This window comes from Aphelocoma coerulescens, chromosome 6, assembly GCF_041296385.1.
Source record: "Aphelocoma coerulescens isolate FSJ_1873_10779 chromosome 6, UR_Acoe_1.0, whole genome shotgun sequence".
Classification (NCBI taxonomy): Eukaryota; Metazoa; Chordata; class Aves; order Passeriformes; family Corvidae; genus Aphelocoma; species Aphelocoma coerulescens.
Genome location: NC_091020.1, coordinates 11286627 through 11308802, shown reverse-complemented (window position 1 = coordinate 11308802; position 22176 = coordinate 11286627). Strand labels below are relative to the sequence as shown.

The 22176-nt window shown below is 37.6% G+C and overlaps 1 protein-coding gene and 1 long non-coding RNA gene across 2 annotated transcripts in view; one reads left to right on the top strand and one right to left on the bottom strand.

The window, feature by feature from the left end:
* Nucleotides 1–1134: 1134 nt before the first annotated feature.
* LOC138112809 (uncharacterized) lies at nt 1135–11888 on the bottom strand. The gene is made up of 4 exons (XR_011151851.1): nt 11758–11888; nt 2388–2456; nt 2158–2239; nt 1135–1574 (listed from the first exon to the last, which is right to left on the bottom strand). It is a non-coding gene; the product is annotated as an uncharacterized lncRNA (long non-coding RNA).
* Nucleotides 11889–15033: 3145 nt separating this feature from the next.
* NRG3 (neuregulin 3) overlaps nt 15034–22176 on the top strand; it is a 667244-nt gene continuing 660101 nt past the window's right edge. The window contains exon 1 of the transcript XR_011151685.1: nt 15034–15070. The gene's annotated coding sequence lies outside the window, so the exon portion shown is untranslated. The remainder of the gene's footprint in view (nt 15071–22176) is intronic.

Sequence of the window (22176 nt, the reverse complement as noted above, 5' to 3'; positions counted from 1 at the left end):
GCCTCCAGAACTAGTTCCCATTCAAGAACCCGAAATATTCTTCACTTAAATGCTCTGAATTGTCCACTGCAAATAGAATTACTAACTGTTGAGGAATACATTTGGTGCAGGCAGCTCAGGGTGCAGCTGCAGTGGAAGCTGCAGGTTGAGCTCTGGGTAGTGGGAGCCCGAGACAGATGCTGATCCTTTTCATGGCAAAGGGCTTGGGGACCTGCTGAGGGACCCTCAGGAACACAGCAGGAGCTGAGGACCCCAGACTATCACACACTTAGACTGTGAGGGGATAAAAGCTCAGGGGTTCCTTTTTTTGGGGTCCCTCCTCGGAGGCACCGGCTCGAGCTGTTGTTCTGTTATTTAGTTATTGCAACAAGATTAAATCATTTGAAGGATCTGGATGTCTGAGACTCTGCTGTGGGAAACCTGGGGTAAGGAAACCTGATCTGAGTGTGTGAGTGTGGGGGTGCAGCTGCAAAGGGGCTTTGGTCCTAGCTCAGGTTGTGGGAGTGGGACTGTGGCTCCTGAATGGTCAGACAGAGATCCTTCCTTAACACTGCTGATATTTAACTTTTCCTGGAAGTGTTTCGAGCAATAGCTAAATAATTTTTATGGAATTGTAAAAAAGTGTAAAGTTAGTTATATGATTGTCTGTAACAGATGGAATTTAGGGATTGCTGGTTCTCAGGTTTCAAAGTAATCTTGTGAAGTGTGTGGTATCATGTACACAAAAAGTGCCACTACCACCAGCTGAAAACTTTCAAACAGAATTTTTTTCCTTTTTTTTTCTTTTTACTGTTAAGAGTTCATATTTATAAACTTTGCCCAGCTGATATGTCAGGTAGAAAAGAAGTAGAATATTGAGATATGTGAAACTATACTTCACAGAGCTTGGATCACATATTCTAAACCAAATCAGGATCAGATCACTTTATTGAATACTTAACAACATGTAATTAACAATCAGTGGACTATGCACTAAGAATCAATACCAGATAATCCACAAAACTAGACGCAAAATGTTAACAATTGCCCACAAGTTTTGAAACATGCTTTGTAACTCATCCTACCCCCAGTAGGATGGGCTCAGACCCCCTTCCCCCATGAACTCCCCACCCTCCCTGAGTGATGTGTGCCCTCTCCAGGTTTGGGTGCCTACTTGCTGCACCCCAAGTTCTCATTCTCCTGGTTGAAGTGTGACTGCTCATGGTGTCTGATGACGAAGATGCTCTGTCAGGCCTTGGCAGAGGCTGTGCTCCTTGTGTGACAACTTGCAGCAGCACCAAGACACGTTTTGACCACCTCTGTGTCAACATCCAGGTCTCCCCTCTCTTACAAATCTTTGTGCTTCAATAATCCTTTTCAGTCTGCCTTCTTTGTTTCAGAAGTCACTGTAATTTCTCAGTTATTTAATTCAGCTGATGATTCTCTTTCACTTTAACACTAATAATTTGGGGCAAATATCCTCACAGATAATTTTGTGCAATATGATTTACTCACACTGTTTACTCTTGCATTTCTGTCACTGCAAGTGTTATTCAGGACATTTGTCAAAGCTGGACCATGGGAGCACTCACATACTATGCAGTTGAAAAGAAATATTTACAGTAAGTGTCTTGAAAGCTTTTGGTTAGTTTTCAGCTGTGGGTGGATGGAAACATGGGTGTTGAAAATATCAATTCAGATGTTAAAAGACAAATGTGAATGCTTTGGAAATTTTCAGCCTGTCATAGATTTGTCATGCACATACCCATGCTTGCCTGTCTGTTGGCACAGTTCATCTCTCTGCCCTTAATATAACAAAGCCATATTGAAAAAACAAGGATAGATCCAAGAGGTTTTGTGTGTCCTTGATAATAAATGCATATATATGGCTCACCTCATAATTATTATGCTAACTCTTATGTAACATACTTCCCAGTTTGGTCTTTATATTCATTTATATCACTTTATATTTTACATTGTGTTAGGGCACTTCAAGTTTTGCATTATGCTCACATAATAAGCTGTTGGTAAGATGAATTATGCTGCATTCTTTTGGTTATATGAATTAATGAACGTTGCATTTTCTGCTGGAAAGGACATTTGCTCTCTGTTCTATTATATCTGTACTGTGTCTGCTTTGTAGTGATATTTTGAAAAAGCTTCAATATTGAATCTTACCTCTGTGTTCAGACATATGTGTTATGGTGATATCAAAGTCTTTTTTCACCTCTTAGCAGGATTCCTCTTAAATCACCTTTAGCTTAACAAAAACAGAGAAGGGTATTTAACTGCTTGGTCAAGTTAACTTTGCACTTTCATTTTGCAAGTTTGTTTATATGTAAAAGTTAAACGGTAAATAGAAAAGAGCAAGTAAAAATCATGAGAACATTGCTTTCTTACTAGCTTACCTGCAGTGATCATTTTAAAGGATATATACAGATGGAACAGAGATTCCACTTCTGTGTTTACTGTATTACCTAGAGGAGAATTTAGGTGTTATTTGCAGTGTCAGTAGTCCGTAGGAGTGAACAAACTTCTCAGGTTTAGCACAAGGCTGAGTACATTCAACACTCATGACAATGTTATAGCTAAAAGTATTACAGGACCTGATGAAAGCAATATGCAGTGTTTCAGTTGAAGACTGAAAAATTGTGCCTGCAAAGACATAAGCTTCAAATTCATGTGGGGAGCAAAACATAGTCATGGTCTGTACAATCCAGGACAGCGATCCTTTCTTTTCTCTATAGCCAAAGAAGCAGAAAATAAGAGGAATGTATTTGTGCTGCAAAAGTAATTGAAGTACCTTGGTATTAAAGAAAACTGCTCTCTCCATTCCTGTCAGAAGAGGGAATAATGAACCTTGCTACAACAAGGTAAGTACCTTTTCCTTTTCCTTCATGGCTGGCATTTTGCGGCAGTGTGTATATCATTGACAGAGACTTGATTACGGTACCAAAGGAGATTCACACATTCTAGCAGGAATTATAACTTTCTAGCTTCTGGAGGCCAGTCACTATTATTGCTGTGTATTTCTTGTTTTACTTTAGGTAGAGCCACTGATATCTTTCTACCTCTTTCTTACTCTCTGAAATGGATTTTACAGTACGCCCTTTTGTCTTTTTCTGTTATAAACTCATATACATGTACAGGTGGGCTGGTGGGTTTGGCTTCTGATCTTTATTTTAGTATAAATTACATTAAAAATGCAGGGGAAAAGGAAAAATCCTTCTTACTTTGATTCAGACTTTTTTAAATACAGCAAACCTGTAGGGACCAAAGGCCATCTTCATCAGCTTCCAGAAAATTTAGTGTATTGGGTCTCTATGCATTACTGCCCAACACTGGGGTCATTATAAAGTCTCTTCTATACAAAGTAGCTTATCTTTAACAAGTAAATCCACTAGAGCTCACGGAGTATATACACAATTGCAGCAGGAGTTACAGTAGATATTAAAAGCCGAGGTAGATAATTCATCTAAAAATGGTAATGAAAGAGATGCTCGAAATGCCATTGCAAGCCTCATACTGCAATTGCAGTCAATATAGGAAGCGCTTACCCATTGTCACAGCAACCAACACTGACAAAAACAGGTTTGCCAACTTTTCTTCTTTTAAAAAAATGTGATCAATGACAGCTAACTATCACAGCTGCAGAAGTTTCCATGGGCTACAACAATATCTCCTGAGAAATGATGGAGAAGAGTAAATACAGTAAATAATAATCTGAGCAGGACATAGATAACTGAGAAAAGCATTTTTTAAGCGTTGTGTGGGCCAAGGGGATGTTACTTAGTTTTCACTATTGTATGTACACCTGCAATCCAGTACTGCATTCTGTATGTCTCAAACTCTTGTTCAGAATCCCCACAATCATAGATTCACAGAATAGTTTGGGTTGGAAAGGACCTTTTGAGATGATCTGTCTTCTACCATGCATACAGCAATCGATTGACTTACAGGTGTTCCTTTTGCTAAAAGCCATGAGAATAGCATGTGACAAAGTAATTTCGTTTAGTTTTAGATGAACACTTCCAGCCCTGCAACAAAACTGTTTGCTGAGTCTTGGTCAGGGCAGTATTCCACCACCAATACAAAAAATAAAATCCCAAAGCTGATTTTGTTAAACTTCTTTTTAGGATGAATACTTGAAAGCTCAAACAACATCAAAATTCTCTATTTTAACGTTTTGAAATGTATTTTTATGTTCTTTATTATTAGATATTAACAATCCCATGGAAACAGAGGGGGTTTTATTGCTTCAAGAATTTTGAAGACTTCAGTCTTCACTTACAGTTTGAATGAATATGTGTTTTTAAATCTCACCTTTTTAGTGAAACTGCCATTTTGCCCTTTGTACATTTCTAGTTATGTTCCTCTTGAGGCTGTAAAGTGCAGAGTGGTTCTTGATTATACTGCTTGAAACAGTGCTTAATTTGTATACAGAGATCTGTAGCAGTTTCAGCCCCAGGAACTACTGAAATTAAACAACTCCTTTCTTCTTGTCTGTAAACCTCCTTTTCTTTGATCATTACTTTTTCCATGACCATGTGTTAGCTTTCTCTTATCCATTTTTTTGCTCCACACTTTTTCTGTACTTCCTGATTGTACTATAACCATGGCAATTTGCTCCAGTGTAAACAGAACATGTACAGGCAATTTATATTTTGTAGCCACTGAAATTCAAGGCCACTGCAAAGACAATGTCAGATGTGAGCAATATATTCAAGACAAAACCGTGAATCATTGCAGCTGGAGGAATGGCCCATTTTCAGAACTCACCACTCTTTTATCCCCTGCTATTATTGCTCTGGAGATGTGGGACATATTTGGGATGATGGTGTTTATTCAAAAGCATCATCTCCCTGTTCAGGATGGAGTCTGAATTTCAATTCTGATACACTGCTGACACTAGAAACAGATGGCTGTGAAGCCACTGGAGTAAAATAGCTGCTGAGAGAGGTTAGCTGAGTTTGTGTCATATGTTTTGACAACAGAAATGTCAAGAGCCAAGGAGATTTATATCTGTTTCCCAAACTAAAATGATCTGGTATCTTGCGTTGCTTATTTTGATCACAGTCAACATTTTAAAGTCATTTAGACAATTTCTTCTAGTGGTATTTCTGTAAGTAACAGTCTGGAAGAAGTGAAAAACTGATGCCTTGTGTGTTATGGCAATCAATACATCCTCAGACTTTTCAGAATGGTTTGAAGCTAAAAGCTCTGACTTAAATCTAATTTGTATCAGAAAAAGGATTATGATGTCATTTCAATATAGGTAGTGATAAGCACTGGGAATTCAGCAATATAAATACAGCAAATAAGCTGGAGGTCAAGGACTCAAAAACCTTAATTTGTACCATAAATCTTTGTAAACTGTTGCTGTGAAATTTTTTAATCCTCAATATTTATTAATTAATTTATTTAATCGTTTATTGTTAAAAAGATGCATTTGAAACAGTGCAAAACTCATTTCCTGGGACTAAATGATACTGGGAATTTATACCAGAGCAATAATTATTTTTCAGATCTCTCTATAGACCTCACTTACTATCAAGATTTCAGAACCTAGGAAAAAAGAATAGTAAGAAGGAACCTCTCCCTCCAAAAATGCATGTCCTACAGAAACATAGAGAACCCAGTTAGGATACTGCTACCTCAGCCTTAGTCTCCCATGGAAGCAAAGGAGTTAACATCCCATAGGAGACTTTGCTAGCTAAGAAACTTGCAGCTAATGGCCTTGCCAGTAAGCACAATTTAATTAACAAGAGTGGATTATGTAAAGGGAGTGGATTCTTTGTAAATGGATGTGCTGTCTGGAGGTTCTCAATTGCTCATGTTATCATACTGAGCTTATCTGGCCGAATTTTTGTGAAGGAGTTGAATAATCTAGAGATATATAAATTCTGCAACTGCCTCATTTTGGCAGAGTTCTGCCACTGTGTTGCCCAGTGTTCTCTCCTACAGCTATAGTGATAAGCTGCTTGTTTTATGACCTGATTTTAGTTGTAATTCTGGTTATTTTTTCATGACACCACTATGAATAAAAAAGTTAGACTGTGCCTTAGTGGAAATTCATTGAGGTTCTGCCTGTTTTATTTGTCTCTGTTTAAATGATTATGCAAACCGGATTTAAATGAAGTTCCAAATATGGCTTGGATGTGCTTCCAAGTACCTGCAAACTCCATTGTTCACTGCTGTCCATTGGCCACAAAGTCCCAGTGAGCCCTTGCAGCCAGAGTACAAATAAGACACCTATCCTGGTTATTTCCTTCTTGCTGGCATGTGCTTACTGAACTTACATTGCCATATATTAAATAAAGCCCTCCAAAATACTGAAATGGAAATAAAAAGAGTTGAAACCCAAATGAACAATGGTTTAAGTATAAAAGAATTGAGCAGCCACTGTATTAATTCCCAAGGAACATACTGTTTTTCTACAAGTCGTAATTACAGTCAAACAGTGGTAAATGCACAAACTTGTTTCATACAGTCATGCGTTTAACAAGGTTATTCCTCTCCTTTATCTTTATTTAACAGAGCCTATTGTGTTCTTATGTATGGTTTGATGCAAAACCAATGTACTCTTTAATAGCTTTTGAAGGAAATCTCTTTAACAGGTATCCACAGAAACACTTGTGGAATCAATATATTTGCATTTCAATACAACTCAGTTTAACTGGTTTGAGACGAGGTCGACTGTCCCAGAACTTGTATCTCTGTAGAAAGGCTATCTTTAATTGCTTCTTTGGCAATTCTTTTTACTTTGCAGTGCATGAATGCTCTTACAGTCTGAACCATGGTTGTGTATTCATTATATTATTAATTTTATGAGGCAAGTGGACATTAGTGAAAAGCCAAGGATGATGAAAACTTTAATGTACAGCTCTGAAATATTTTGTTCTTTTTAAAGATATTTTTGATTCAGAAAAGCTTAAAAGATGTGATTTTCCTAAAGGTATTAGAATGCTTTATCATTTTTTCACACATGTGCACACGTGCACACCACACACACATTGCACAGAGTAATATCAGTAGCAGCAGTAGCCTCACATCACCAGTACCTGTGTTAGTGTTGGCAGAAGGAGAAGAAAATGTGGAGCTTGTGAGAGCAAGGAGTGATGATACCAGAATGTCTTGTCAGCCTTAGGCAACTCCTTATTTCTCTTGGAATTAGACACAGCAAAAACCAGCCAGTGCTGTGATGCTGCTTAATGGATATTTACCTTCTCTCACCATTTTTTAGATGGTGGCATAACTTCCTCTATGTTTGGTCTATTAGATATGTAGGCAGTCTTCCCACCAGTATTGGGTGGTTTGAGTTTTTTTGGTGAAGTTTTTTGGGGGAGTGTTTTTGGTAGGTTGATTGCTTGGTTTTTGTTGTTGTTAGTGGTTTTTTTCTTTTTTTAATATATGTCTATTCTTGAGTTTAGAAATTCAGCAAACACTCCCTGTCCTTTCCAGAAATTTACTTTTAGCTGTGAAAGCACTACAATTCTGGTAAAAGAAACCATTGAAACATTGCTTTATTTTAATCATGGACAGGAACAGCAATGGGGATTTGAAACCCTAATGGTAGAAACAATGAAATAATTCTTGCAGAAGTACATATTACTCAAGACAGCTTTGTACTACATTTAGAAGGACTCCAACCTCTTAGGCCTTGTAGTCATGGAACATTTGATTCAAAGTTACTGAACATCAACTTTTGTTTTATGGAAAGCTTACAGTGTAGGCATGGCTTAAATGATGAAAGGTAGATGAAGAGACACCTTTGTTCATGTGCTTACATAAAAAGTACACCTAAAAAGGAATGTGAGCTGACAAATCAAAGCTAAAGAAACAAATTAGCATCAGATTGGCATTGCATGGGAAGAAAAACACAGTTTATAAACTTAATGGTGCAGAGATATGTATGTGTTTGAACCTCAGACTACTGGTTGTAGCAGATTAAAGAAAAAGTTCAAAAGGAATTAAGAGGAAAAGTAGGCAACTTGAACAGAATGCCAAGTGCTTCATCTATTTATGGTTTGTAATGCTGGAGAGATCATTGCAACTGCCCAGTCTAACTACTTGTGTAACTTCTAGTTTAAAACCTCGTAAGTAGCAGGAATCCTTCCAGACTTGACTGACTAAATTGCCCCTTCCTGGGACTAACAGTGCTCTCACTCACTTGCTGTTCCACTGAACATGTCAGGGTGTACAGGGACCTCTGCCTTCGAGTACATCAGCATCGCCCATCTGCTTCTTCCCTGTTGTGACAGTCACCTGAGCTCATGTTTGTGTGTTTCATGAACATTATTTAATAAAAAAACTTCTACCTGATTTAAAAAGAGCTGTCCAGAGACACCAGAAACTTTTGTGAGTTCCTTTTTGTTTATAACAGAAAGTTGTCTTTGATTGATAGGCACATATAAATATATGCATACACATGGACACAAATGAGAAACATTAACTCAGCTAGTCAGAGCATGGTGCTAATAATACCAGTAATACTCTAAGCAGCTTTGCTTTTTATCTCAGCCTGAAATTGTATGGATGCATGGTCCAGCCCATTTCAAGTTTTATGGAATTTTAAAGGAAAAAAACTTCTGGGTTATTTAAAAATAGTTTTCTTCTTTAAAATCTTTCCTTACTATTGAATTTACATAGCATCTAGGCATCTCAATGTATAGTTTTCCCTTTTCTTTCCTAGAGCTTCACACTTCTGATGTTCTAGTCCAAATTTTCTAAGTTCCTGCCATGGGAAATCACATGTTATTGTGTAGCCTCTTTGTTGATTGTTTCTTTGTCTTGTTCTGTGTGTACCTTTTTCCTCATTCTTATCACTAAAGGAGCAGGACAAAGCAGAGCTTCTCCCAGAGCTCCTAGCACGTAAGGGATCAAATGTCAGCATCACAGGAGAGGAGCACAGTATCTGTTTTCTGTAGCAAAGGGTTTACAGGCCAAAGTCCATGTGCTGTCTTTTTGTAATTTCAGAGTGTTTAGAAAGAGCATCCAGCAGTTTGTGTCTGCAGGCCCTGCTCTTGTATTTGGCCCTGCTATAAATGGCAAACAAGGGAAAGAAGCGTCTGTGGTCATCCTCTCTGAACCTTGTTGTGCTTTACAGTTCATGGCAGTACTGGGCAGCCTGTTTGGCTGGTTCTGGAGTAGGTATCATAACCTGGCACTCTGCAAGTGAGCATGATCTGTGCCCCACTGTGAAGGCGAGGAGTTTTCTTTTCCTGCCTCATTTATATACTGCATCACCGAGCCTATGAAGCTGGTGCTTGGAAAATGAAGCAAAATTAATGAGCAGAAGAACCTTTCTATTTATTTTGGATTCTCAGTACAAGGAAATACACATGGAAGTATGTTCACTTTCATATAGTTTTTGGGTATTTCAATGAAGAGAAACAAGACATAAAAGTTACAGGCTGTAGCCTGTGATGAAGATGAGTGAATTTTTCAAATCCAAATATGATCAATGTGGACTTCAGGACTTGTCTAATGAAGTGTTACTTGTATCACTGGGTAAGTATTCTATTGTATTTTTAGCTGAGCTGAAAGGTTGGCACTGCTGCCATCACTGGGAATTCTGCTGATGGCCTGACTGGGAACAAGACTCTCCTTTCCCTCCTTGCATCCTGTGATGTGCTGCAGAGAGATCACATCCTATGTGCAGACAGCAGCACATTTTCTCTGTTTGCAGAGATTGCCTCTATTCTGCTCCAGGGCAACAGCAATTTTCAGATTAAAATGCCCAAAAGTTGCACTTGTATTTTATCAGTGATAGGAAGATTAGCATACCCAACTTAAAGCCAGTGAAATTTTTGTGCTGTTTTGTGAATTTCTGCGATATGTGGCAAAACACAGACCAGAAGGTTTGTGCTGCTCTACAGCCTCTAATCGTGCCCCTCTTTTTAATGGTCACTTTCCATAAATCAATCCAGTTGAAGAAATCAGAAGGTATGACTTAAGGTTTCCCTTCTAGAAAGAGCTCCCTAACCCCTGCCCTAACTTCATTAACCCTCCTGGCCTCCTTAATACAGACCTCATCTTCTGTCTGTGTTTCATAAAAGTGGAGGGAGAAATTTGCTTTTGGAAGAGGATTCTACGCTCTGATTCTGTGTTGGAAGAAGCACCTTCTTTCAGCCCTCAGTTAGGCTTTATCTATGGGTTCACTGGAGAATTTCCAGCAAAATAAGTAGGAAAAAGGTCAAACTGTGTTTATAATCATTATGTGTATAGATCTTTACCTTTCTGGGGCAGAGACCCATTCAGTCGTTGCTTTTTAAAACTAGTGGCTGTGCTATGCTTTCCATGGAAGTTCACTGTGGGTCAGTGATAATGCAGGAAGAAATCCCTCCTGAAATCTCATACTTCTCCCTCATAATAAAGTGCAAGTCTGCTGTTTAGTGTTAGCTGAGTAAACTAGTAGAAAAAAAACATACAGCAGGCAAGAGAAGGCAAGACGAAACTATTTAACTGTAAAAGTTTCCCTTTTAAATTAAGGTCTATTTTCCTAGAAAATGAAAAAAAAAAAAACAAAAAACACCTCACCATGGATTTGTTTTTAGAAATCTTCTATCTCCAGTTATTGTAATCTATATTTTCCTTCAATAGTGTGTGTATAAGGGAAAACACAACTGATCATCTTTCAGATACCCATTAGAAGCAGCAAACACTTTTTTAACCTTTGACAGCTAAAGCTGTGGGATTTCATCTCAGATGTAGGCTTTAGAACAATAAAGGTTAATAAAACCTTGTTGTCAGAGTGGTATTATTTTCTGTGGTGAAATCATTGGAACTTGAAAATTGAGTTCTACAGCAGAAGGAAGGTAAGGGAGGGAGAAAAACATTACATCCAGATGAAACATAATTCAAAGGCAAGAGAAATTTGTAAAGTCATACCCAGTTGAACTGTCCTAGTCTATTTATTGATTTATTAAGCAGAAGAGTTAACTGGGAAATGGTGATGAAAGATGTAATTTTTACAGATACTCTCAGTCATGAAGAAACATTTGTTATGCTCAGCTCCCAAAAGCCAAATCTGTAACGCAATGTAAACAAAGATTTTAAAGAAGAGGAAGGTCTTAATATTTAATATTTAATATATTTAGTACAAAATCTCAGAGCTTTTGTATTTTATGTGTGTATATGTAAATATACAAACCAATATTAACACTCTGTAATTTAGGCGTTGTTTAATACAAAACTTGTTTGGTCACAAAGTCACTAATTTCAGGGAAAGCTGAAAACCCCAAGATTATATGAATGAGACATTTGTAATAGCAGAGATATACTCAACCAATTGACATGGGAAGATTGCTCTAGCCTTAAATTTGCAGTGAGATAACAATTTTTGCAACTTCTGAACAGGGTTACATTGTGACTGTATTAATGTCAGTTGTGCTGTGACACCAAATCCTCTAAAACTGTACAGAGGCTAAGCAAACATGAAAGTCTGAATCATCAGATTAGACACCTATATTAATGTTTCCATGGAGAAAGGAAATATATTTACACAAGCTAGAGCTCTTGGGATGGTTTGTTACAAAGTCATAATTCATTGAGTGTTTTTATGGTGTGTTCCATGTATCCATATATGTCTTTTTGATGATAGCCTGAGATTGGAATGCCCGGGTTTTGACTAATGAGATAACCTTTGCTGTCGGTAGAAGCAATATCTTTTTACATAAATGCAGGGTGGTATTTTGATAAATATATTTGCAAACACAGAAGAAATGTATGCAGTTGGGGTCAAGACCTTTGTGCAGGGAGTACTGCAATTTCACCCACCTTGTTTCTTAACCATTCCTTGGAAGATTTTCTGTTTCCTTTTTTTTCCTCCCTCCATTCATTCAAAGGCTGTTTCAATTTATTTTCCCTTTATTAAATGCCTGCTAATCATGAAGGATATGTAAAACAGACACATTAATATTCAGACACACTCTATGAGCTAAATTAACCTATTTTGTTTCAAAGATGAAATTGATTATCTTTTAGCAATGGTTAAAATCAAGGTAATTAAGAGTTTCCTGTAGGCTCAGGAAATGATTTTAGTAAAACCCTCATGAAAAAAGTCCCCTGAGTGAAGAAAGCTGGAGTTGAAAACACAGACAACCTGAAGATGATTACTGCATTACTAATACCCCAGCTTGTTTTTCAAGTTTTAATTAAAATATTTACTGTGATGGTTCAACTACACACCACAGTCAGTGATGCACTACAGCTGACATTTATTTCCTCATTTTAAGTCCATTTTAAAAGATAGAGAGTAGTATAGCTCAGTTAAAATAATTGACAATTGTAGTAAAGCTGGTCCTTTGGATACTGTATAGCAATAAGGAATAAAATGAGGTTCCTCCTGAGAGTTTACCATCGGAAATTGTTTCCTACAAGAAAAAAATAACTTTTTTTCTATTTTTTCTTCCCTAAGAAAATTACCCTTTAAAAACAAACAAACAAACCAACCCTCTCCATTTTTCTCAACTTCCTCCCATCCCGCCCTTTTATAATTTTCTTTTTTTCTTTATTTTTTTTTTTTTTTTTTTCTGAAAGGGATCCCCAGATCCTTAACAGGTAAATTAAAAGAACTGGTAAAACTCTGCTGAACTTTCCATATCAGAGGAGATGGAGCCCATACGGCTCTTGTGTTTAAGTATACATAGGAGTAATCACCATCATAACAGGATCTACCTTCAGTATAAGGTCTATATGCTTCTTATGGTGATAATCAGAATTTTAGCAAATATTTTGGTTCACATTTCTGATATCAAGCATCTTTGAAAGCACGAGAAAAGCCTCGATTCTCAGAAGCCTTCAGAAGATCATAGTGCAACTAGTTGTGCACTTGAAAAATGGAAATGTCTTCCTAATAACAAAAGACAACCCACCAGTTTTCCCAGAGTAGGATACTCGATTTCAGTTGTGTTAAAATGTAAGGTAAAAGAAGCATTCCAAGGTAATTTTTTGTATACATGATATAGATTATACAGCATTTCTCTCTTAAAAGAAATATGATGTCTTCTTGAGATGGCAACAATGGGGGCAGCTGCTATGGGTAATACAGGTGAAAATAATGTTAAATTCTATGTCCCAAGAGTTCTCAAGTGCCATGGGATCATTTAATATCACTTCCTATGAGTTAATTAGACTTCCAGTTAGAGAAATATTCTGCAGTTCAGTGTTCATTAGCCTGACAGTTGCAAATGAAGTGCATAAGCTTTAAGCACCGTTTAATCCCAGAGCTATGGAAATGTAGGAGAATGTGAAGGAAGGCCCTTGTGCCTTTATGTGCTTAGAACTGTGATAGAGAAACAGTGTTGAAGGACTATTTATAACAAAAGTTGCCAAATCTTGTTTTTCTGCAATGAATGAGGTTACTTGCTTTGTGGACATTTAATGGAACTTTTTATTTATTTTGAACAAAACAAATATATTCCAGGAAGATTGTGAATGCTCTCACTTCCAAGTTAATTTCCTGATAAATGAGGCAGATTTCTTCCTTTCAGGAGTGAACCTACAGTTTGGATCCCAACAGAGAAAAAGTGTAAGTTTTGAAAAAATTGGTCCCTCGTCTGGGGAAGCATATTGGGGTTTGAAGTGTCCAAATGTCCCTTCTGAATTCAATCACAACTGATCACATGTTGCGGTCTTGGGGAAAGACATTTCAGTCTCCTTCAGTTGCAAAGGCAGGAATATTTTAGTGTCAGTACTTAGATGAGTCAAGCCATTATTGTTTCAGCTGAATTTCTCACTGACTAAAGAAGGACTGCATTATTTCCTAGCTCATGTGCAGGGTGGTCAGTTCAGTAATGGTTATTGGATTGTACTAAGTGATGTTGCCTAAGAAAAACTAAAGTTAATTTGTACAGGAACAATGAAAAAAAGATATTGTTCAAGGGCACTGACACCATGAAGGTCAGCACATTGCAAGACATGCCAAATGTAATATTTTGACAGAGCAGTTGATATTGACAGCATCTCTGAATGGGTTTTTGCCAGGGAGTTCATAAAAGATAATGGTGGTGAGTAGATGTCAGAAGCATATAGGCTTTTCTGAGAGAGCAAGAAGAAACACTAGGAGAAATGAGGAATACATGAGAACAGGTGATCACAAAATTAGAATGTTTGCAGGCTGACAGTCACAGGAACAGATGGAAACCTTGTTCAGACTGAGGTTGAAAGGAAATACAGAAAAAGCATAGATAGTCTTAGAGTATAGTGCACATATGATCTGCTGTACTCTACATATGTAGGTATGAATGCAAAAATAAAAGGTAAACCTATGTTCCATACACATGAACATAAACCTGTGGATTTAAATGGTGCAGAACTCTACAGTGCTAAATTGGACCAATTCTTACCTGTTTCTCTCTTTTCAAAGTGGAGCTAAAGCATTACTATACTGATTTGGTCCAGAAAAAGAAATTACTTCTGAAAGGGCAAACAATGGAGCAATAAAAAATTCAACAAAATGTCAACATGAGTGAGATTTGCATAATTAGAATTTTGTACAGTATCTAGTTCTAGGGGGAAAGTTCTCCCAAGTTGAAAAGTTACATTTCAGGGATGTTAAATGGTGTGACTAAGAAGAATGAGGGAGAGGTTTGCCATCATCCTTGTAGGAATGGTCCTGTGGATATGAAACACTGACTGAGTTGCTGTGTTAATGGGACTCAGCTGTGGGGAGAGAGCTGAAGGATGCCGGCTCTCAGAAAGACTTCACTACCACAACACTCTGATTCTCCATGAGAAAGTCTCCCAGCCCAGCTAAATTTGTGATATCAGTATCAAAGTCAAGGGTCCAGCTGCCTCTGGATCTGCAGGATAGCAGGATGAGAACAACAGGCTCTTCTGGAATAGCAAAGGCATGGGGAGGTTACCTTCATTGCTGCAAGGTGTGGGGATAATCTGGTAATGGGAGATGTGTGACTGCTTTTCTTTCACAGATTGTTACCACCTGGAAATTAAGACAGACACTCATGATCCTGTGATTTGTCAGGGCCTATTTAAGTGAGTTTGCCAGTCCCTGTTACAACACAAGTGTATGCTATTAAAAAACCTTGTAATAATTAGTGAGTGGCCTCCCGGAAGATTCAGCAGAAAGGTAAGGGTTCTTGTTTCTCATTTAAAAAAAAAAATCTACTTTTTTTTTTTCTCTGTTAGAAGTGTGCTAATACAGAATTCTGTGAGCAAATTTAGTTTCATTAATCTAGTCTGAAAATGTTTCTGTGTCAGTTGATTTTATGTGTGTCTCCAGAACTGTCCCCTCCCCATTGCCTCCTTCTCCCCCTGAATCTTTGAGCCTCTGTTAGCACAATATGACTGATCCTATGTAGGTCAATGGTGTTTCAGCCAGTTCTCAGCACAAGCACATGGATATTTTATATTGTTACAGAAAATGGGTTTTGCTATCCCCTTCAACATAGGCACAGGAAAATGGGGAGGACACATCTTTGGATATGTCTGCAATAATCAGGTTAATAACCTATGAATAAAACCCATTCAGGCTGGTGTGCTGCCTCTGAGACGGCAGAGTGTGATATTCAATAGCAGTTACTCTTGCTGGCAGATATGATCAAATTGCAGGATGTTCCTTTGTTAGTGACTGTCTCTCTCACACAGCCCCTTTGCTGATCTACTGCATCTGCTTACTGAAAGTAGCTATTTATAACTTTGCATTTCAAGGTTAAAACAATTCATAAGGGTCCATGTATTTTCTATATAGGGCAGGACTGGGGACAGGTACATTCAGAATACCCTTTTTTCTTGTATTTAATATGACATTGCAGTGTGATAAGTGCACTATTGTTGCATGAATGTTATGTGGATAGAGCTCACTACAAACACAGAGAATGACAAAGGTTTCAAGGGCAGTTATTGGAAGGTGGATATCTTTTGTGATTTGTGTTTGTGAAGCAGTGTTTCATTATATTATTGTTACAAGGATCACCTGAAAGTGTAGGGAAACTTCTATGGTAACAAATAAATCATGCTTATTTGAAACTACAGTTAAATTTGTCCATTATTATTTTGCTGTGAGATGAAAATTGAGGGTTTTTTTTACAATTATTAAGCATTTTATTACCTAAAGAGGGGCAGTACATGTTGCTTCTGTGAATGAATCCAAAGTACACACAGACATATATCAGTTATAGCAAATACTTACAAAGGAAGGGAGACAATAACTTTTTTTCTCTCTAGTAAAACAAACTGCATTGAATACTGCATGGGAATTCATCAAATTCCTGCAGTTCTGTGCTTTGGTGTGACTGTGGTAAGTGGTAGAAGTTGCAGAGACAGGCTGTTCCATATTGTAGTGAAAGACTATATTAAATACAGAGGGTTATAATATATATCTATTGTCTTCCGGGATAAACTTGGCAAATGTAATTCTCACACCTAGGAAATGGTGTGTTTGAAAAGAAACTTTTAAGGTATCTAGCAGAATATATATATTTTTGATACTTGACAGTAGCATTGTTTTGCTGTATGAGTTCTCTTATATCATGGGTTCCTTGCAATATTTTTCATTATTTCAGAATTTTATCAGATGAGGAAAGAGACACCTTATTTTAATATGTATCTTTTGAGGAAAAGGGTAGTGACAGAACTAGCTTCCTGTACAGGCCTTCCTCAGCCTTTCTCAGAATTTAGTTCATTTTCTAAAGGTGTCTTTAAAGTAGCTAAAGAACAAAAATAAGATTTTCAGAGGCACTTTGAAGGGCAGATGTGTTTATATTCTGTATTGTGCTGTTCATTGTTACTGCTCTGGTTTCTTGTATCTGACACTCTGAATTGTCTGCTACCTAAACTCCCTTTTAACAAAAGCAAAGCCTACACTCATACCCACCTATATAAATTGCTGCTTGTTAATGGCCCAATCCACTAAAAACTCTACTCCACCTGGCTGCTGATAATCCAGATAGGGAGTCTCTGCTTTTAGTTTTTCACAAGCTGTGGTGTCAGTCTACTTCCCCTGCCCCCTACCTTCTCCCTTAGTTTTCTCCCTTTACTTTTCTGATTTCTCTCCACCCCAGTTCTGTAGAATTGGTGGGTTAAAAAGCTCTTAGATGCTAACTTTTTGCTCTTACTCGTTAAATGTAATCTGTATTAGGCTATGGAATTGTGTTAGGGAGAAATCAGGTGAGCTGAGGTGTTTGGGCCGCAGCCTTCAGGAGATGCAAAGGCTCCCACGATGAAGACATCAGTAATCAGATTAGCCACACATGAAAGGAATTTCTTGACTGTGTCATATCAGTTTGTAAAGATTTAGCTACCCTCTGCTGTTTATGATTCCAGCCCACCTCTGGCTGCTCTTGTGGCACCTGTAGCTCTGCTGTCTGGATAGAGACCCAAGTACCAGATGATGATTTGGATGGAAAGGCAAAAAAAGTGAGGGAGTGAATGGGAGGAGAGAGTGAGTTTGGGGAAAGGGAAGGAGTCACAGTGGTTCAGGCAAAGGTGCAGTGAGGGATGGTGAAAGAGGAGGAAACAGCAGGGAGAAAATCTTCCCACAATGAATCAGCCAGTCCACACCATGGTCATCCCAGGAATGCCACTGCATTGCTGTGCAAGCCAAATGCTCCTGTCAGGGGTACTCTTGACTGGGTGGGGCAGCCATGACCCACCATGATCTAAGAGTCAGGAGGTTTCATGCAGCTACTCCTGTGCCAGCTTACTTTAGGCTAAATGTCTCTGAAGGTGTTGGGGAAAACCACTGAAAGAAATTAAAATCAGGGTTTTTTTTAAATACTGGAATAGGAATACATTATAAAAGTATCCGAGGAATAAAAGTCTCGCTGCCTAGCGTGCTGTCATCCAGGCAGTTTAACTAGGCCTGTTTAATATTGTTTGGGATTCCTGGTTGGATGATAAGTACTGCATGGAAATCACTGTTCTTTACATCTTGTTTAGGTATCCAAAATTCAATTCCCACTGGAGTTCTTTAGAAAAAATAATGCAAATTAAGCAGAAAGAGTGTAATCTATGAAAGGATGTTTAAGAAATAACCATTAGATGTTTTTTGGAATATTCACTTGCTTATTTAGATTATCTAGCTTCTTGAAAGTGTTTGCTAATTTATTTTTCATAAAAGAAGAAGGTTATGAGCATGTTAAATGAATCTCTGTAAATCAGTGAAGAGATGTGTAATATATCCTATGTAATGCATGACTGTCATACATAAAATATTCTATATAATGTATATAGTTATATATAATATCCATACATAAATACCAATCAATTTAAAATATTGAACAGCTGTTTGTGAGTCTCAGTGATGCCGGAAGGAAGTTTAGAGAGTTGTTCCAAGAGGGAAATGGGCCTCTTTTATGTTTCAAGATGGTTTAAAGTATGTTGTTCATTACTAAAGGATGGTTGTCTACAGTGCTCTAATAGTCCTGAAAGTGCACAGGTGTCTCCATACTAAAATTAATTTTAAATTTATAACAAAAAAATGGGGTAATGGTAAGGCTGTCAAATAATATTTATCTGATAAAACATGAATATAGATTTTCAGGGACTGAAAAGTACCACTTGTAATAGAGTTGTGTGTGTGGCTTGGGTTTCTTTGTTTTGGTTCTGTTTTTTCCTCCTAATTGCTGCTTGTAAAAGGTCTCTACAGTATTGTTAAGAGACAGGGCATGGATGATACGCTGAATTACCCTTGGTGAAGATCATGCAAAATATATCTAATTTTTAATCAGCTTTATTCAGGGAAGGAGATGTGCTAGACTGCAGCACATAAGCATATAACTTTATCTAGATATTGGTATTCTGTTTTGCAGTATCTCTGCACTCATTAAGAAACAAAATGCAGCAAAACTCCATATATGAAAACCTTCACTAAATTAATAAATAAAACCTTCAAGAAAACCTTTCCAGTGCTGACAGTCTCACCCTGCAGACTTTCCTGGAAAGAAAAACACCTTAATTTTGATGTGGTCTCATTCCTTCTGTGATATTTGTGGGAATGTGGTCCAGAAGATGACTGGGTAAATGGCAGCAGATGTGTTCTTTTGCTGATAATCACTTTTCTACTGTTTTTTCCTCAGTGGAAAATTGGGAAAAGAAGGATGATGTCTGTAACAAATTCTACAAAATATTCAGTAATTTCTCTTTTTTTGGCCTGACTTTTGGAAAAGGACGTTTTTGATAACTGGAAATAACAGAAGATTAGTGCAAAACTTCCATGGGAATTTGAATACATTATAAGATCAAGTTCTTATCCCACGTTTTCCTATGGATTTTCAAAGAAATGAAACTAATCTGTACTTTGACAGCTACTTTAGAGATAAGCTAATTCTCTGAGGTTAGGAGCATTTGGGTTGTCTTTTCTTGTATCTACTGGGACTGCCATGCAACTCACCTACAGTTTTAATCCACATTTGAATACATATTTTGTTTGTCACTTGTGAAATGCATTCTGTTGCAACATGAGAACTGAGTTAATACTGTTTCTATAAACATATAGAAACAGTATTAACTGCTCAGTATTAACCACTTTTCAAGAATAAAATATCTTGAACAACTATAAACAAGGGTTACAGCCTGTTGGGGTGTTCTCAGTCATATTGTGAGTGAAATGCTGGAATGAAATTCCTGTCTATTCTAGGGAGTGCTTTCACAAGTTGGTCTTGGGTTGTGTGGAAATATGTGTTTTGTATAGTTAAACAATGGGACATGATATTAAAAAGTGTGTTTATGGGTTTTAGATTAGGATCTCTCTCTGGCATAAAATTTAAGGACACATTTCTGCAGCTGTTTAGTCTCAGAGGATGCAAATCCATCTCTTGTTGCATTCTCTAAAGCTTATTTGCATCTAACTATGTTTGACTTCTCACTGAGCACTGAGGATGTTTTTATTCTGCTTACCAGCTCTGTAAACTGTCAGGCATGCATAGTTTAAATTACACAGCCCAAATATTTTTCAGGGACAGATATTAATTGAAATTCAGAGGAAAATAATGAACAAAAAAATGAGCGCCTGTACTGGAAAATATATGCACTATGAATTTCAGGGGTGTGAAGCATACACAGATTTGTTTGGTATCAGTGGTAGCTGAGGTTCCTCAACATCTCTGAAAACGAAGCAAAAGAACAGTTACCATGGAAATGTTATTTTTGTAAGTGCTAACTTAGGTGGAAGACAGGTCAAGATAAAATCTTTTGGAAAGAAAAGCGAGGTAAGTTTTCCTTTATGGAATATTTTTTAAAGTCAGTTTTGGCTCTAAATTAAAGCATTTGTATAATTTGAGTTGAAAAAACCCCACTTGTGCATAAATCACAATCATTCTACACGTTCTTCAGGTAGTTTTCAGACTGATCTGGAGGCACACCTATTTCTAAAGCAAATGGTGCATGGTAGTTTCTTAATTAAAGAGAAGATATCCCAAAAGGAATTTAAAAAGAAAAATGGAAGTAATTTTAATTGAAAATGTATCTACCATAGAGGGTGACCTTGAGCTGGCTTTCTAATTATTTCTGTTTTCATATATAAACAGATAGGATGTTACTATAAATCATGTAAATCATCCTATTTACATGAATTTTTTTGAATGCTTTTTATAGATGCGTAAATTGCTTGAAGTGTAAATGGAGGGAAAAAACTCAGTAATTAACAAAGAATAATTCTCTGTTATTTTGTATGTGTTTACACATTTTATATTTAAGGAGGAAAAAAAAAGAACTCAGATGAACAATCTAAAAGAATTATTTGGTAGGTGCCTACCTCAGGGATTGTTTCTGTTGGCCAATAAAGAACAGACTACAGAATTCAGGGAGAAGTGCACAGGAGGCCCCCAGAATCTCCTGTCCGGCCCGAAGTCAGTGAGGCTGGGAAGTCACTGATCCCCAGCCCTGCTGTGAGCTGTGCCTGCCAGAAGCACTCACTGCCTTTTGCTTTCTTTAACTGGCCTGAGTGGGGAGCATCACATGGGCATTTCAGATTAATTTATTGACACCCAGTGTTAAATTACAGCCTGTGACAGACCTGGAGCTGCTTTGTCAGAGAGTGCCTGTAAATTCCAAAGCTGCTGTCACTAACAGTGGGAACGCTTCTGGGATGGCCAGCTTAGTACAGAATCCCATTTCTCTTAGTATATTTAGAAGTTGAGATTGTTACCTTTTTTAGTTTTTTGAGGAAACTGGAGAGTTTTATTTTGAGTAAGTTTATTGTAGCATCACAAAAGATATGCCTAGAGTTTCTTCAGTAGCTGGACTTGAGTTTAGAGGGTGTATATCTCAAGCTGGCTGAGTTGATGCTCTTGCTAGTGTGGCTTATGACAGTTTGTGAATGGGACACGTGTTCACTGCTGATGAACTGGAGTGAGAGTCAAACTGGTAGGCAGCAGGAACCTTCGAGAAGTTTGTGGTTGAATAGAAAGCAATTCTTATGGTCAACATGAAATGATGAAGGTACCAATACTGCATCTGTCCTGCAGGAAGGAAGAACAAGCTAGAGTTTACTGTTCCCCCCCTCCCCCCACCCCCCAGTTTTGTGATCAAATTTTCTTGCCAAGGTTACTTGCTAGCTTGTGACAGCTTGCAAGGGAACTAGCACATTATGGATGGTGGGAATCTGGAATGTGATAGGAACTACAAAACTGTCAATAGAGATTAATATGCAAAACAACAGGGATCCAGGAGAATCGAGCAGTACAGAAGATTCACTGTTTTAATGAATTCAGTTCTTTGCTCTCTGAGCAACCTGCTTCTGCTACCAGCCAAGTTTCTAGAGCTTGTTGGCAGCTCAGTGTGCATCAGGCAGGCATTGGCTTCTGCCAGTACTTAGTTATGCCAGGAGATTAATCCCACATCTTGCAAGGAGAAGGAAGACAAAAAACCACCTTGTTCTCCACACATCGTGATATGTTCTTCATCCACAATGAAGAGCTAAAACTTGAGCCTCTATTTGCTTACACTATCAACTTGGCAGTGCATGCACAGGTGTAAACAGATGAAAAAAGAATATGATTACAACAGGAGAGCCTATCTGGGCAGATGCTCAGGAGGCCACTGGAAACTTGTAGTCCCACTAATTTCTCAAACATTCCTTGTGCAAACTTACATTTTTAAAAGGAAGCCACGCCTCCTTTCCAGCTGACCTACAAATCTACCACTTTTTTCTCTTCTCTTCTCATTAGGCTTTTTTTTTTTTTTTTTTTTTTTTTTTGTCGGTTTCAGTGTTACTTTGTCACATATAGAAAAAGA